Source organism: Taeniopygia guttata, chromosome 2 (assembly GCF_048771995.1).
Source record: "Taeniopygia guttata chromosome 2, bTaeGut7.mat, whole genome shotgun sequence".
Classification (NCBI taxonomy): Eukaryota; Metazoa; Chordata; class Aves; order Passeriformes; family Estrildidae; genus Taeniopygia; species Taeniopygia guttata.
This window is the reverse complement of record NC_133026.1, coordinates 23,148,184-23,162,958: the sequence shown is the minus strand read 5'-3', so window position 1 is coordinate 23,162,958 and position 14,775 is coordinate 23,148,184. Positions and strand designations below refer to the sequence as shown.

The following is a 14,775-nucleotide window of genomic DNA, read 5'->3' as shown; positions in this document are numbered from 1 at the left end:
CGTCAGAGTTAACCTGGAGGATTCATGAGGAATTAGAGAAACACATTGTTTGCTCTATTTGTGGAACATACTTTCCAAGAACAGTATTTCCTTCTGCTTCCTCCTCTCAAATTTCCCCCCAGCCTGTTGCTATGTGGTGCTGTGTGTATCCACTTGGCTGACACCACACGCTGCCTATGACAAGGAGATATTATTTGTGCTCCTCTATAACACAGTTTTGTCTCACTATGGACACAGCAGCCCACGAAAATGATCTCCATCAGAGAACACTAACAGGGTAGATCAGTCATTCATCAAGATGATCATTGACTCCCCAGTGAGGTGGGGGCTATGCTTTCAAGACCAGTTATAATTTATCCCAGCAAACTTGATGATATGTGGCTATTGTTGAGGAAAAACTGAGAAAGCCTGAGCACAACACACAGCCTGTGATGGGGTTTTAAATTTTTTCCTATAGGTGAAAGAATAATTACCCCCTTTAACCTGCTGTGCGTCTTTCTGTGAGAGTCATCAGGTGTGATGTCTGTCTTGCAGCAGTGCTTGGGGACTGGAATGCACTGTGGGATACCTTGTTATGACAGATTTATACAAAATATCAGATTAATTAAGTTCAGCCTTTCCCCTCTTTCTCATTTTTCCTGATTCAATGCCCAAGATTATGACTCCAGCTGGAAAAACAGAGGAAGAAAATCTGCTTGAAGAGTTGCCTTCATAAATTAAGCAGGATAAAGAGGTGACCTGAATTTGTTTGCTTATCTGTAAATAAAGAACTCATGAAATCTTAAAAAGCAGCTTTTGACTGTAAACAGTGACTTTGCCTATTTAATATAGCTTTAAAGACTTACACTTCCTCCCTCCACCTCGAGATGATGGGGTGACTTCCCAGGGAATACACGCAGGAACATTGCCTTCCTCAGGCTCCCAGCTTGCAGTGACTTAAATAATCAGTTTCTAGCCAGTCTGGCTGAAAAAATAACCAAAACATAAAAGCATAGAAGCCTTTCTGGTGCGTGGAGGTAGTGTGAGGTGTCTCAGGGCTCCTTTGCGGGATCCCCAGCAGGCACTGCTGGCTTCACTGCTCTCTCCATCTCTAATCCATGCCCATGGTGCCGTTTTGACAGATGCTACGAATCACTAGCACCAAAGATACTGTGAACTGATTGTCTAAATTCAGGAGAGAGACTTAAAATCTTGCTGTTTCAAAATGGCTAATTTTAATGCTTTTTATTTGCCTTTGGGTTTGAGTTTTCAGAGTCATGCCAGTGATTGCAATCATGAAAATGACATATTTTTTCCTAAAATGGGACTTTAGGCTGTCATTAACAGCTTCTTTCCACAGATGAAACTTTAGAAAAAAATCAAATATTTTAAGACTGGTAATAAAATCTTGAGAATTATCAACATTTTATGTCACTGTGTCCTTTGCTTTTCTTATATCTTCCTGCCTTGAGAAATTAGTTCCTCCATGTCAGACAAGAGAGCCAGGATACATAATACCCATCCAAAACTGGAGTGCATAAATAATTTGCAGCTTAAACCAACTTCATCCTGCCATCTTTAATAACAGCTCCATTATAGAACATTTGGAGAGTAGAAAACTAAGAATAAACAGTAATATTTTTTTTCTGATTAAAAATGTTCCAAATGGGCTTTTATTTTTAAAGAGTCTTCTCTAACATACAGTGAAGCTTTGGAAATTAGAACATGGCAGAGTGAACTGTAGTCCTACTGAGCAAAGTGTAAGATACTGAAAAAATAATTTTGATTTGACTAGGGAAAGTGGTTGAGGTCTTTAACTGCTGCTATAGTAGAAATAACTACATTTTTAATGTGAAGAAGACTTTTAAGCATTTCTCTGTGTGTGTACACATGCGCATGAGTTTTTACTGTTTGCAAGTTTATTCATAAAATAAGAAAAATAAAGTAATCCTTTACTTATTGCTATGATGTTGCTATTGAAAATTGTTGCAATTGAAAATGAGAGTCCTGCTGCAGCAGAAAATGCAGGAAAAATCTGTCCCTGCTCCAGGACACATACAAACATAGATACAAGTTAGAGGAGAAAGAAATGAGTCAGGGTGATGAGTTCACATTAAGAAAACAAAGTTTAACAGAAAAACAGGAGTCTCAGCCTTCCATAAGAGCATTTTTCAGGATGATGTAATTTTTATTATGTGGCCTGAAATTATATTATTATGCAGTACTTCACATACCCCAAAATATTGACATGTATGACGATGCATAATTTTCCCAATGAGAAGAAACATTCAAAAGTCATTATGATACCTCAAAATACTGTGACTTCTGACAGTGGATCCAAGTGCTACAGTTTCCAAGATTTCAAACATTTTAAAGAACATTTGCAGACCTTTTTTGAAAGAGCTGTCCTTGAGTATAGAGGCTAGTCCCCTCTTACAATTAGCTCCATATAGTATGTACATCACCATAAAACTTTGAAAGGATTGGGATCAACTTATTTTTTGACAAAGCTAAAGCAAGAATGGTAATCAATCCCTTGGCAATGGAAATTTTAAATTTAAAATAAGCTTTACAAAGCCTTTGAACCTTCAAACACTTTATCCTTAAGAAATTAATGGGTCCCTGAAGAAGTCTTATTTTCCTTTCTGTTTCAGTTATATATACTTCAATTACATTAATTAACAATGCAACAAAATAACTGATAAATACCAACCTCCCAGAAAAATAAAATCTTCCCAGTGCCTCTTTGCCACTTCTCCCCTGGTTTTGCCCTTTTTGGGTCCTAAACTGCTCAGGGCTCTATTACACTTTCTGGTTTTTATGCTGTATTTTTTCCAGCTTTGGTTTGCTGTCGCAGTAACACCTCCCTCCACCCCTGACCTATTCCTCTCTCCAGCAATTTGTGTTGACTGCGGCAACACCTGCAGATGAAAGCAGCCCTATGTGAGAGGTTTCCTTCTGCTGAACCTGGAACAGCATTGAAGAGTCCTTCAAATGTTTCTCCCTTTTAAAGGCAATTGGAACTTTATGGAACATTTTCTTTTTCCTCTTAGGAACAATTACCATTGTGGTCCCCAAGCTGCCATGCCAGCCTCTGCCTTTGGGCAAAAATGAATATATTTTTCAAGTTTCACTACATCAAAAACTCCAAAAGTGACCTTCCTTGTTACAGGTATAGATTGTGGATGACTTTATTGTGCCTACTCTTAAATCCCATCCTAGTTATAGTTTCAGTCTAGCTCGGCTTCTCCCAAACATGAAAAGCCAATCTGTGTGAACTGTTGACACTGTTTTCCCCTCTCAGTTCCTTTGCTCTCCTTTAAAACCAAGAGCCTAAAAATAAATGTCTCCTAGCTTCAGCCTTCGGCCTGGTAGCTCCTTGCAGGCTTTTGTAAGATGCTCATATCCACCATCAAGCATCATTTTGCTATTCCTGTGATACTTAACTGATCTTTCTGCTAGCATTACCTGGAAGCACCACTGCATAGAAGCTGCATGCCTTCTAGTATTTGTATTAAAAACAGCCTATTTAGGGGTTTATATAACTCAGAGGTTAGAATTTGCTTTTGGCTGAAAGCTATTAACTCTCAGCCAAAAAGCAGAATTTTGTTTACGTTGACGTAAATAAAACTGATCTGCTGTGACAGGTCTATTTATACCAAGGGACAGGCTTTTGTATTGAGATCAGTTTATCCAGATACCATGTGAGGATTGTGGTGCTGACAAAAAGGCTGTGGTGTTGGGTCAAAATTCTCACAGCCTCTAGCACAGAAAAATGAGGGGGTAACTAATGCACAGAGAGCACAGAGAGGCAGGCAGACACCATATCCCTCCCCCATCCATAGGATGCAAGAGGTCCCAGCAGTGTCATGATGTGCCCGAGGCATTACGAGAAATTTGGTCTTTTCCTTGGCTGTTATATAGAATATGACTCGTTGATTTGGAATTGCAGACAAGGAGCTGGCAAGGAGGACTGACCACTTAGAGCAAGGCTCTGCATAGCCACTGAAATTTAAAGAACACCTTCAGTCCTGAGTTTCCTGGGTACCACTGCCTTGAAGTCAGAGTGGGGTGGAGAGGAAAGAAAGTATTTTAAATTTGTCTTGACCATGTTGAAATAGCTCAATTTATCTGAATTTGATGCTTTCATATTCAGATTTCTTATGCTGCTACCTTTCTGCTTTCTGCCTTCCTCTGCATTAGTCTTGCATAATTTGCTTTGCAAGTACATTCAAAAGTCAATGTGTCTTTACTGAATTTGCCTTATATAATGTACCATGTATATACATTTGTTTTTTAAACCATGAAGGGGAGAGCTATTGATAAAGGCTGCTAAGTTAGTTCATTAACGTCACAAAAAGTAATATTAACCTGTATCACTGTAATGAAATATCTAGGATTTGTTGGTTTTTTCCCAAGGAAACTGTAGAACAGTTTTGTGGTTGGAAATAATTACGGCTATGGGTGTGGTTTATAAAATATGAATATTTAATCGCTGCACTAAAGGCAGTGACTCTTATTTGAAGAGTTATTATGTAGTATAAACTTCTGCATGTCCAAAACTGGCTGCAGCCATCTTGAAAAACTGAAGATATGTAAGACAAAACCCTAAAATTCACACCACTTGCAAAGTGTAACCATCCTGAGATGACTGCTCATGAAAAGTTCCTTTAAATTTCTGTATCATTATAAAAATTAAAGTAAAATTCTTGGCTCATTTTTCTGCCCTAGTACAAAATTTATGACATTTTAGTGAGGAGCCCTGTTTCATTTATAAGGGGAAATTGGTGGTTATCTGCTAAGGCTAACACATTTCAAGTTTCTGTACCCATTTCTGTCTGTGGAAAATAAGTTCTGCAGTAAACATATAAGAGAGAACTGCACAAACAGCATAAACCCTAATGGTTGGAAGGTCAAGTGCTAGGAAGACCTGGGCTTCCCCAGTGACATTAAGTTACTCCCTGATGTTTTCCAGATATCTACAGAAAGAGGTGGACAAAGCAGAAAAGGAAGCATTTGGTGAGCAGGACTTGCAGCACTTATGGCACAGAAATATTCTGAAACAAATAAAATCACCACAGACTGTACAAATGTCAACAAACAAGGTCTGTTTATAACTCTGGGCATAACAGCAAGCAGAAACCTGAGGAAGGCAGCATTAAAAGGGATCACTGGTAATGAATGTGCCCAGCGTAGGACACACAAGGGCACACAGCACCCATATTAAGAGAGGGTTCTTGATCCAGTTTGGTCAGACTGGATGGGGGAAGCTTTGGAGCAGTAGATCTGCCAAAACATTCAATAGAAATTGGATGTTTTTGATAGCAAGAGCATGAGTGAGAAAGTGGGGCCCAAAACCACTTGGGAAGACTGAACAGAAGGGAGAGCAGTGCAGGCTGTTCCTGTGCCTTGCAACAGAGAGAAGACAACACAGGGTAGAGGAGAGGTCTTTGAGCCTCTGGCCCTAAAAAAGAAATAGTATTAATGTGTCCAGGAGGTAAAATATGGACAATTCAAAAGCCCATAAAGTATTCATTCATCCTAGGCATTACAGGGTGATTTGTTAGACCTTGCCACAGAGTTGAGATTAGACTTTGACCACTGAAGCTCCCTGGGACTTTGATGCAATAATTTACAGGACAGATTTACAGGGCAGCCACAAGAGCAATTTAACATCTTTTCTTTTTCTTCTACTGCCTGACTGGCATTGCACACAGCTCCCCCACTTCGCCAGTTCAGCTGAGGCTCAAACCATCACTGATTTATGTGTATATAAATCAAGAATAAGATCAGAGACAGACCCTTTGTATAAAAGAGAAGTCTGTTTTTAGAGCTTGAGCAATAACAGTAATCATTAATAGGCTTAACCCAAACCCTGATGTACAGAGCGCAATAATATTGTGAAATACAGATTGTGGATCTAAATTTTGTGGGTGATATAATCAAACTTACCAGACAAATAGTAGTCATTTTAGAAAAGGACAATTGTTGTTTAAGCTACTTTGACAGTTCCTCTACTCCAGTAAAAAGCACCAGGATTGGTCAAAAAAATTGAATTTGACCATCTGCTTTCATCTCTGTAATTTTTTTTAAAAAGAACAAACTATTTTCTTGCTTTCCCACCACATAATCTGATTTTTCTGATACTGACATGCTAGTGTGCATTTCCATTTTGTCACTTTTTTTTCCCTAGACTACCACTCAGAACCATTTCAACATGGATTCAAGTATGTGACAAAGAGAAAAACTAAGAACTGTAACTGTTTTGCAAACCTGAAGTTTTTTAAAAATAATGTTAAACCTATGCATCATCCAGCTCTGAATGATATGGAATTGGAAATAAGAAATTATCTGGGCAAAAAGTACGAAGGGGAAAAAAAATCAGGATTGCCTGGAGAAGGTAGGCTGTATGATGTTACACTTCGTAATATACATAATATACATTTGTACATTTGTACTCCTGTGTAGCTTACACCTGCCCTTCCCTTGGTGTTTCTCACCTCATTTTCATTCAAGTTAATGAAAACAGAGTTTGAGCATGTGGACCAAGCAGCACTAAGTCACCAGGTCTTGGACTCTGCTGCTTGACCCTCTTTCATTTCATTTACCAGTACAGATATACTCAAAATACCATATGAGGGCTATCATATGGAGGAAAAAATAACCATCTTTTTTGTTATATAAAAGAGGAGTTCTAGGTCATGTAATCTAATACTGTCATTGATAGTGCATAATTTATCTATTCTTAATTTTGTTGTTTTGGGTTTTATTAACATGATGAAAGTTTAAAATTAAGTAATTAGATACTGCTCAGCAGATAATATCCTGAATTTAACCATATTTGTGCTTATGCTGCAGCCCCCTAACAGCATGAATCAAGCTGCCAAGGGCACAGGGGTCGCTCATCTGCCACCCTTCAGGTCACCACCATTTGCTCATGAGATCTCAGGGGATCTGGACAGCTTTCAGCTCTCTCTCCTTTTTCAAATTTTACCCTAGTGGGAGTCTGTAGGTCACTTGTTAGCATGCGCAATACATCTGGTATAGCCAAATGGCTGAAAAACCTGGGGCTTGTGATTCCCAGACTCTCAGCTGGTACTGGACAGAAGGACACAGGGAGCAGGACACTTGCTCTGAACTGAAAGTTCAGACTCTGAATACTGCTGAACTGCAAATAAACTAATTAACTAATCCAAATACAATATAGCCACTACTGGATGACCAAATAGCCATGAAGGTAACTAAAGGAACTCCATGACTTTACTTGTTGACTGGCACATGGATTCCTGGAGGGAGAAAAGTACAGCTCACATAGTCTGCTTTCTGACCAGAAAATCCACACTACTGCAAAAAAAAAAAAATTCTACCACTAGTTTAAAATGTTCCAGGATTGTTCTGGAAGGGCAAATGTTATATAATTTTGCACTGCAGAAGTAGACCTAAGTCAGCTTTAAATAGTAACCATTTCAAACAGTGTCTTCACAGAGCATTTTCAGTGTTATTTTCACAGCAATAATGTCTGCATACATAATTACAGTAGCAAGTTCAAGACTTCTGGAAAATGAGGGTGAAAAGATAGAATAAAAGATTGCATGTGGGGAAATGAGATTGGGAGAGTTACTCAAGCACTGAAGTAATAATATATTCTTATATTAAGCTGAATAATTTCCTAGTTCCTATCTTAATATGTAGAATAGGGAATTCTGTGTCCCTAATGTACTGATTTGGTCAGAAAAATCACCCACGCTGTCTTATACAAAACACTGAAGCAGACAGAACTAATTTCCATTAGCACTCACATTTTTCCCCCAAAGCATCTACTTAGCATTAATGTAACTGCTCTACATTGTCCTCTTATTGTCCTGGATATGAACAAATCATTAGCCTTATTTTATTAATGAGGACTAGCTAACAATATTCCCAAATTGGTTGTGCTCTCATATCTTGCAGTATTACAGATAGGTGCATTCCATACTTTTATTTTTGTACCAGGAAAATCTTGAAGTTGCAGTGAGGTGATTGCATAGCCTTCCTTGACAAACGAGACCTGTACCAGGCAAAGCTGGAAGGAAAAAGTCAAGTTTGGTTTTTGATTCATTTTTTCTTAAGCACTGGAAATTTTGCTGATTTCACAGCTTAGACTTTGCATTTACTTTATCTTAAGTATTGTAATGAAAAGCCTTGAGCGTCCTTGAGCACTGATAGGTATTCCTGGTCCCTGCTGCAGAAGAGCAGTATTGGAAGCTGTTGTAACTTGACATGTGGGGGTCAGCAGCAAGAGAAAGAGCTCTGCCTGTGGTTTCACATGGGTGAAGGAAGAACTGCAGGGTCTTCCCATGTTCTCACTACCTCTTTTCCCATGTCAGGCATTCTAACTTCCTTAGGGATGCACAGAGGCAAGCAGATGTGCATAACCTTCTGTCTGCAGAGCTGGGCAATGGTGAACTTGATCTGGACCAGAAACTGCACAAATATACATTTCTATAATGAGAGCTCAGTGTCGGACTTCTTTAACTTTATGAATCTGAAGCCAGGGTTTTATTCTGTGACACAGGCAGAGTAGCTTGCCTCTGCCCATACTTGCCCACAGAGACAGATCAAGTGTTTCCTAACAAAAGAGTCAGTCTTGTTCTTTTTCAGATCAATCATAGTAATAAGATGTATGCAGAGGGAATGCCAGACATCACTACTGAAATTCCTGGATTTGTCCTTTAAAATGGTATTATTTCCTTCTCATGTTAACCACTATCCACAGCTGATCAAGCCATGCGGTAGTCGCAGCAAGCAGGACAGCAGTGTGCATGGCTCCTCAGCTGCCCAGCCCACACCCAGTCCCAGCATCTGGGACACAACTGTAGTACAAAAAGCTGGTGCTGACAACACACAAAAGGAGTTAAACCACCTCCCTTGGCCATGCTGCCCTTCTGAACTAACAGAGCAAGGGGTAGGGAGACCTAGTGCCTTTCTGTTGCTCAGTCATCAATGTGACAATAAATACACCAAGGGAGTGACCATGATGAGCAAAACTGCAGGCCTACTATGGTCCTTTTGCAGCCAGACGTGTGCTTTATGGCATATTTCTTCATTTTTGTCATCTGTTTATTTAAGGGATCTCTTTTGCTGCTGGCTGTGAGAGGAGACAGAAGAAAACAAGTAGAAGATATTAGAATGTGTTAGAAAACAATTAGAAGAAGCTAGTGTAAAGGAAGGAAAGATATGGAAGAGCAAAAGACAAGAACTGTGGTGGGTAGAAGGCTGAAACTGATGCAAAAAATACATTAGTAGGAAAGCTGCTACACAGACCACAAAACCCAAGTAGGCAATATAAAACTAGTATTTGAGTTAGATTTAAGATGAAATAGAAAGCCAGGAGTCTTGTATTAACAGCTGTGCTGCTGTGCTTGTCTCTGAAGGCTCTCTACTTGAACTCAGTAACAGGCATATCCTGAGATATTTAATTCTGGCTTTTGGCCTCCAAATTGATTTACCACAATATCTTCCCCACCTGACTGGGGATAAAGAGATTATCTTAACAAACAAGACTTACCATCACAGTTGCATGGATGAATTTCTCTCCAGCTATTACTCCCAGCTCTTTGCATAATTCTGTGTCACTTTTTGACCTGAGAACAAAGAGCTTTCAATAGATATATATTTCTGTTTCTTCAATATGTTTTGGAAAATTATCATTGCTGCTATTTGCTTGAGCTATGGTTATACACACTCACAGGGGATTGTATACCTTATTCCCATAACAAGCAAATGGTCCCTCTTGCCTCACTCACTCCACAGATCCAGATACTCTTGAGAATGGTGCTATATAAATACCTAGATAGATAAATCAGAAAGACACTTCTTTTCTCCATACTCTGATAGGAAGGAATCTGGGGAGTGTGCATTCCTCAGTAATCTCTCTTTGTTTTTATAATAAAGTATATATCTTTTCTACCACTCCAGCAAGAGAAAATGAGAGCTATCTGGTGCCAATGAACTCTTGTACTTGCTTAGAATGTTACAGTGCTATTGTTTTTAATATTTAAAGCTGCAACGTTGCCATGTAACTGGGGAAATAGCTTTTTGTGTTTAAATATTTCATGGCTTGTTGGAGTCCAAGTACAGGAAGAATTTCTTTAGTATGTTAGAGGTCTATCCTAACATGAAAATTTTTTTGTTAACCCTTGAATTTGTAAAAATTGCTATGTAGTGCAGAAATTTAATAGGCCTAATTTGATTCATTCAGGGATCATGAAGACCTGTAAAGCAACATTTTTGTCCTTTCACTTTTGTATGAACCTATGTTATTATTTTCAATGTACTTTTCTATGTTGGAGAAAACCTTTCATTTAATATTGGAGTTCTAGTTTAATATTTCATCATTCAGCTTCTAAAAATATGTGTTTCCTTATAAACCATTTTCTCATTGCAGACTTCCAAAACTAGTCAGTATCAAAAACAAAAGCTTCAATTTAATTGACTTTTTCATTTCTATTCCTTTCTTTGGTGCTTGAGTATACATTTTGTTTACTTTTTAGAATAGGATTGTGTATGTGATTTCTTAGGCAAAACTAACTTCAGAACAACCAATGTGAAAATTCTTCTGATTTCAACTGATAATAGCTGAAATGTGTTATATCCAGGAACTGTGTGTTTGTACACTGATGGTGAGATCACAATAAGACAGAGGCTAAAAAAAAATCCATTCCTGGTATCAGTGATAAAACAAACTTATTTGAATCAGCTCCTGAATTATTTTCTGCATGTTCTCCTCGCCTCGCAATGGTTTTTATTCCAAATAAAGCAAATAGTATCCTCATCTGGGAGATGAAAATAGCCATCTGCTTTGCACAGAGATCCTGAATGGCAGGCTTATTGTGAAACTAAGGAAAAGAGTGGTATAGAGTAACACCTTGGGAACATTTGGGAATGGTGACAGCGCAGCAGGGTGCATATAATAATATTTAGGTGTAATAAACACAAGCTCATCAAATGCTTGGAAAAGAATCAAACTATTCTCTTGAGATTCTCCAAGTTGCAGAAATATTTGCTTAGAATGTTAACATTAATGAGTATTTTAGGATAAACCATAATTAACATGTTTAGAGATAGAAAAAAACCGTATGGAGGATAATCATCCTGCTCACAAACACATTTGTTTGTTCTTTACATTAAAAGTTAATGATGTGTGCTGGAAAGCAGAATGAAGCACAGATGATGGTTTGAAAGCACCCATGCCAGATGTTCACTCAATATTTGGCCTAGTTTCATTTCCACACTCCATTATTCCCATATCACTCCCAAATGCTGACTGCAAGGCTGGCCTTAGGGCTACTGTTGCAGGACATATTCTTCCCTGGTGCTCATCTCCTGCTCCAGCAGCAGCAGTAGCAGAGAGGAACCCACCCTCCACTGGTTGCCCATTTCGAGCGGAGCTTTGACTATCTCAGCCCACAGTTTTATGTGACCTCAAAATTCACAAGTGAAAAAGAGATTATTTACTTGCTCACCCAACTTAACTCATTACAGCATCCCAGAGAGGACCTGGATGCTACAAGACTTTTGAAAGTAATGTTAACACCTCCCTGGCACTGGGACTTGCAGCCCTGAACTGAGGGCATTTTCTGTCTCAATGACAGGCCTCTCAGAATGCAATTAATGCGAGACAATGCAACAAGGAGAAATACATGGGCCAAAAACCAGAGAGGCAGGACCTTTCAGCATTACTCTTCCCATTCTAGGCATATAATTTATTATTTCCTTAAACATGATATGGATACCTGCTTTCAGCACAGCCACAGATTTAGTACACTGACCTAGAATGTGAGGAAATCATGTTCAATTTCCTTTTCTGCTCTAGGGGATGTGAATCAAGATCTGCACAAAGACATGGCCACCATGTTAGTCTGGAAAAAATGTATGAAAATTTGCTCTTGCTGCTTGTCCATACATGGTTAAATTAAAAATTATTTTGATTAGAAAGGAAGTGACTCTCAAAATGACTTTATATTCTCACGATAACAGTAGAGAAGAAAATCTGGAGGCAGTCATGCTCCAAAAATATTTGTGACAGAGATAAAATGCATTTAAACATGCACTGGAAGATGGAGAAGTGACATTCCTGTCTTTTTTTGTCCCACATGAATGCCCCAGTTGGTAGACTTCAAAGTCAGGCTTTGTTGTCTTTAACCACTGGGCCTCACAGGGCCAGTGCAGCAACAATCCAGAGGGATTCACAAGGGGCAGTTGTGTCTGAGCAGCCCACCCAACAAATGCAGGACCTTGTGCACTAACTGGCATGGCAGGAAAAGCAGTGTTTAGCCCAGAGAGAAATCCCTGCAGCCCTGTCAGATGGATGTGTTGGGTTGGGAACTGGGCCTGTGGGCAGCTGTCATGGCACAGGTCCCTGCACTGCCTGGCAGGACAAGGGAGACTCATTCGGTGCCCAGGACACCCCGGGGCCTGGCACCACAGAATTGCACTGTGGGGCTTGATTACAGTAGGTGAAGTTGTCAGATTTAAAGATGGGAAATGAGAGGATGCAGAAGGTGCAAAAAATGAGGTGGAGCTCCTTTGGCAGAAGCTGTGAGGACCTAGCATGAGGGGTTGTGAACCTGAGGCAGTTCTAAGAAACTCAATATAGCAGAAAGATCCATCCCTTTCTTCTGCTTGTTCCTGCCTCTTTGGGAGCTGCATGTGAACACACTGGTACCACTGGTACAAGGCTGTGCTCTGAGAGAGCACCCGGGTGGATGTCACTGCTGAGTGGAGCAGCAGCTCCTCATTTCCACCAGGTTACAGAGTGCCCAATGCAAAAGGCTGTGCCTCAAATGTCAGATGATCCCAGAAAAAGTATGAGCCAAACATACACATCTGAGAGTAATATTTGGCGTGTTGTGCTTTGATCCTTCAGTGAATATTGAATTTTAACTATTAAAAATACATGAAAAGTATTCAAGAGCAATCAAACATCCCCTTCACCACAAAAAATAAACCTTCCCAAGTTTTGTTGCTTTCTTGAAGTCATAAGTATATCAGACTATGTGCTGAATTCCCCCTTGTAAAAGAGCTGAAATTTTGCATTTTGCTAATAACCCTGTTCACTGTAGAAACTACAGAATTAATATATTTCCAGAGGTTATCTGGAAGACCAAGTCCAAAGGCATTAGTCATACTACAAAAATGGCGTCATTAGCCTTTAGTTAAATATATCAAGTAAAATGACAGTTTACAAAACAAGGGAGTAATGGCCTGCAGTTAAAGCTGACATGAGTAGCAAGTCCCATACAAGGCAAAACTTTGTGAAGCAACAGTGACCGTGTAAAAAGTGACAGAGCACACAGCAGATTTTCATTCCTCATCAAATTATTTTGATGATGGTACATGTCTGCATGTGTCAACATTATTTTTGGTTAGTCCAGTTGCCACACTGGAGTTCTCCCTGAGGAAACCCTGAAACAGATCACTTATGCAGAATGCAGAGAGTCCTGGGAAATTCAAGTTCATACATCTTATCCCCTTATTTAAGTTTTTTTGAAGGACCCAGCTGTGGTCTTCCCCATCCAAAGAAAATATCTAATAGGACCACCATGGCTGTTCCATGGGAGAAGTTAAGTTGGACATTTGAAGAGCTCAGATGGAAAGGATTAATAGAAGATAGAGGACAAAAATTTGTAATTGCCTTTAATTATTTATAGATAATTAATTGGAGGAATAACATTTCCCGATTTGAAAGTATGGATTAATTTTAGCAGTCTCTGAGTAGCAGAAAATTACTACATTAGAAACTAGAAAAAATAGCCTTTGGTACTTTTCCAGAGGAGATTTTTCCAAAATCTGAACAATTTCACAGGAAAATTGAAGTCAGTTTCTGGTATCTTGATGACCTAAATGCAAATCAAATTAAACCAATTTGTTCATAGTTTTAATTACTTTCCAAAATTAAACAAATGTCAAAACTGGGATTGTACTGGGGACAGAAGTTTCATTTTTCAAATATATATGCGAGAAACTATAAACTAAAGTGAAATTAGATAGTCTGCTTTTATTGAGACTCCCCAAAAGTAACACAATACAAACAGACTCAGTGGTAGAGCTGGTCTAGAATGATTTGATGAAATGGTTTTGATCTGAAAGTGATAGCTCCAACTAAGCTGAAGCATTGTATGTGAAGTCATTTAAGAAGAATTTGCAGCAAAATGAAGTCCAAGGCACATCAGAAAACTGCCAGGCTTCATACTAAACTGTCTCATGGTTTGCCTGAAGGACAAACTTCAGTCTGTGGCTTCGCTGCTTCATCATGAGAAATTCCTCATCCCAAATACTCCTCCACTTTCAGAGTTCTACTCCTACCACAGTCCCACCGTAACACTGCTCATGAGACACAAAGTCCCAAAAACTGCATCTCTTGATAAAGCCCAGCACGAGTCTGCTTTGTATCAATGAGGATATCTATGGCAAGTAGGAAAAGTGTGGCTGCTTCTCCTCTGAGCCCTCATGAGGTGATAGTTTCTCCTGAACTGAGGGTCTTTGATTCCTAAAACACCTGCTTCATTTCTCACTCTCTGGCTTACCCCAGAGGGGATCATTTGGTGCTTGGGATTTATAATGAAATAGAAGTCCTGAGTTTAAAATGGCTTTACCTCATGGTCTCAAGGAAGAAATGAAATCCCACAGAAGGATGCCATACCCAGAGGAGTTGCTGCCTATTTCACAGTCTTCCATTCCAGGAATTTCCATCTTTCTGCAGTCAGAAACAGAGATTTTTCTTCTTCAAACTGAGAACTATAAATTTCAGCTGTT

At 39.2% G+C, this 14,775-nt stretch overlaps 1 protein-coding gene across 1 annotated transcript in view; it reads right to left on the bottom strand.

Annotated features, from left to right (window-relative positions):
- Positions 1-202: 202 nt before the first annotated feature.
- The window catches only part of CDK14 (cyclin dependent kinase 14), a 399,376-nt gene continuing 384,803 nt past the window's right edge, over positions 203-14,775 (bottom strand). Inside the window, exons 16-17 of the transcript XR_012054498.1 lie at positions 14,616-14,716; positions 203-9,602 (exon numbers count right to left, since the gene is read on the bottom strand). The gene's annotated coding sequence lies outside the window, so the exon portion shown is untranslated. The remainder of the gene's footprint in view (positions 9,603-14,615; positions 14,717-14,775) is intronic.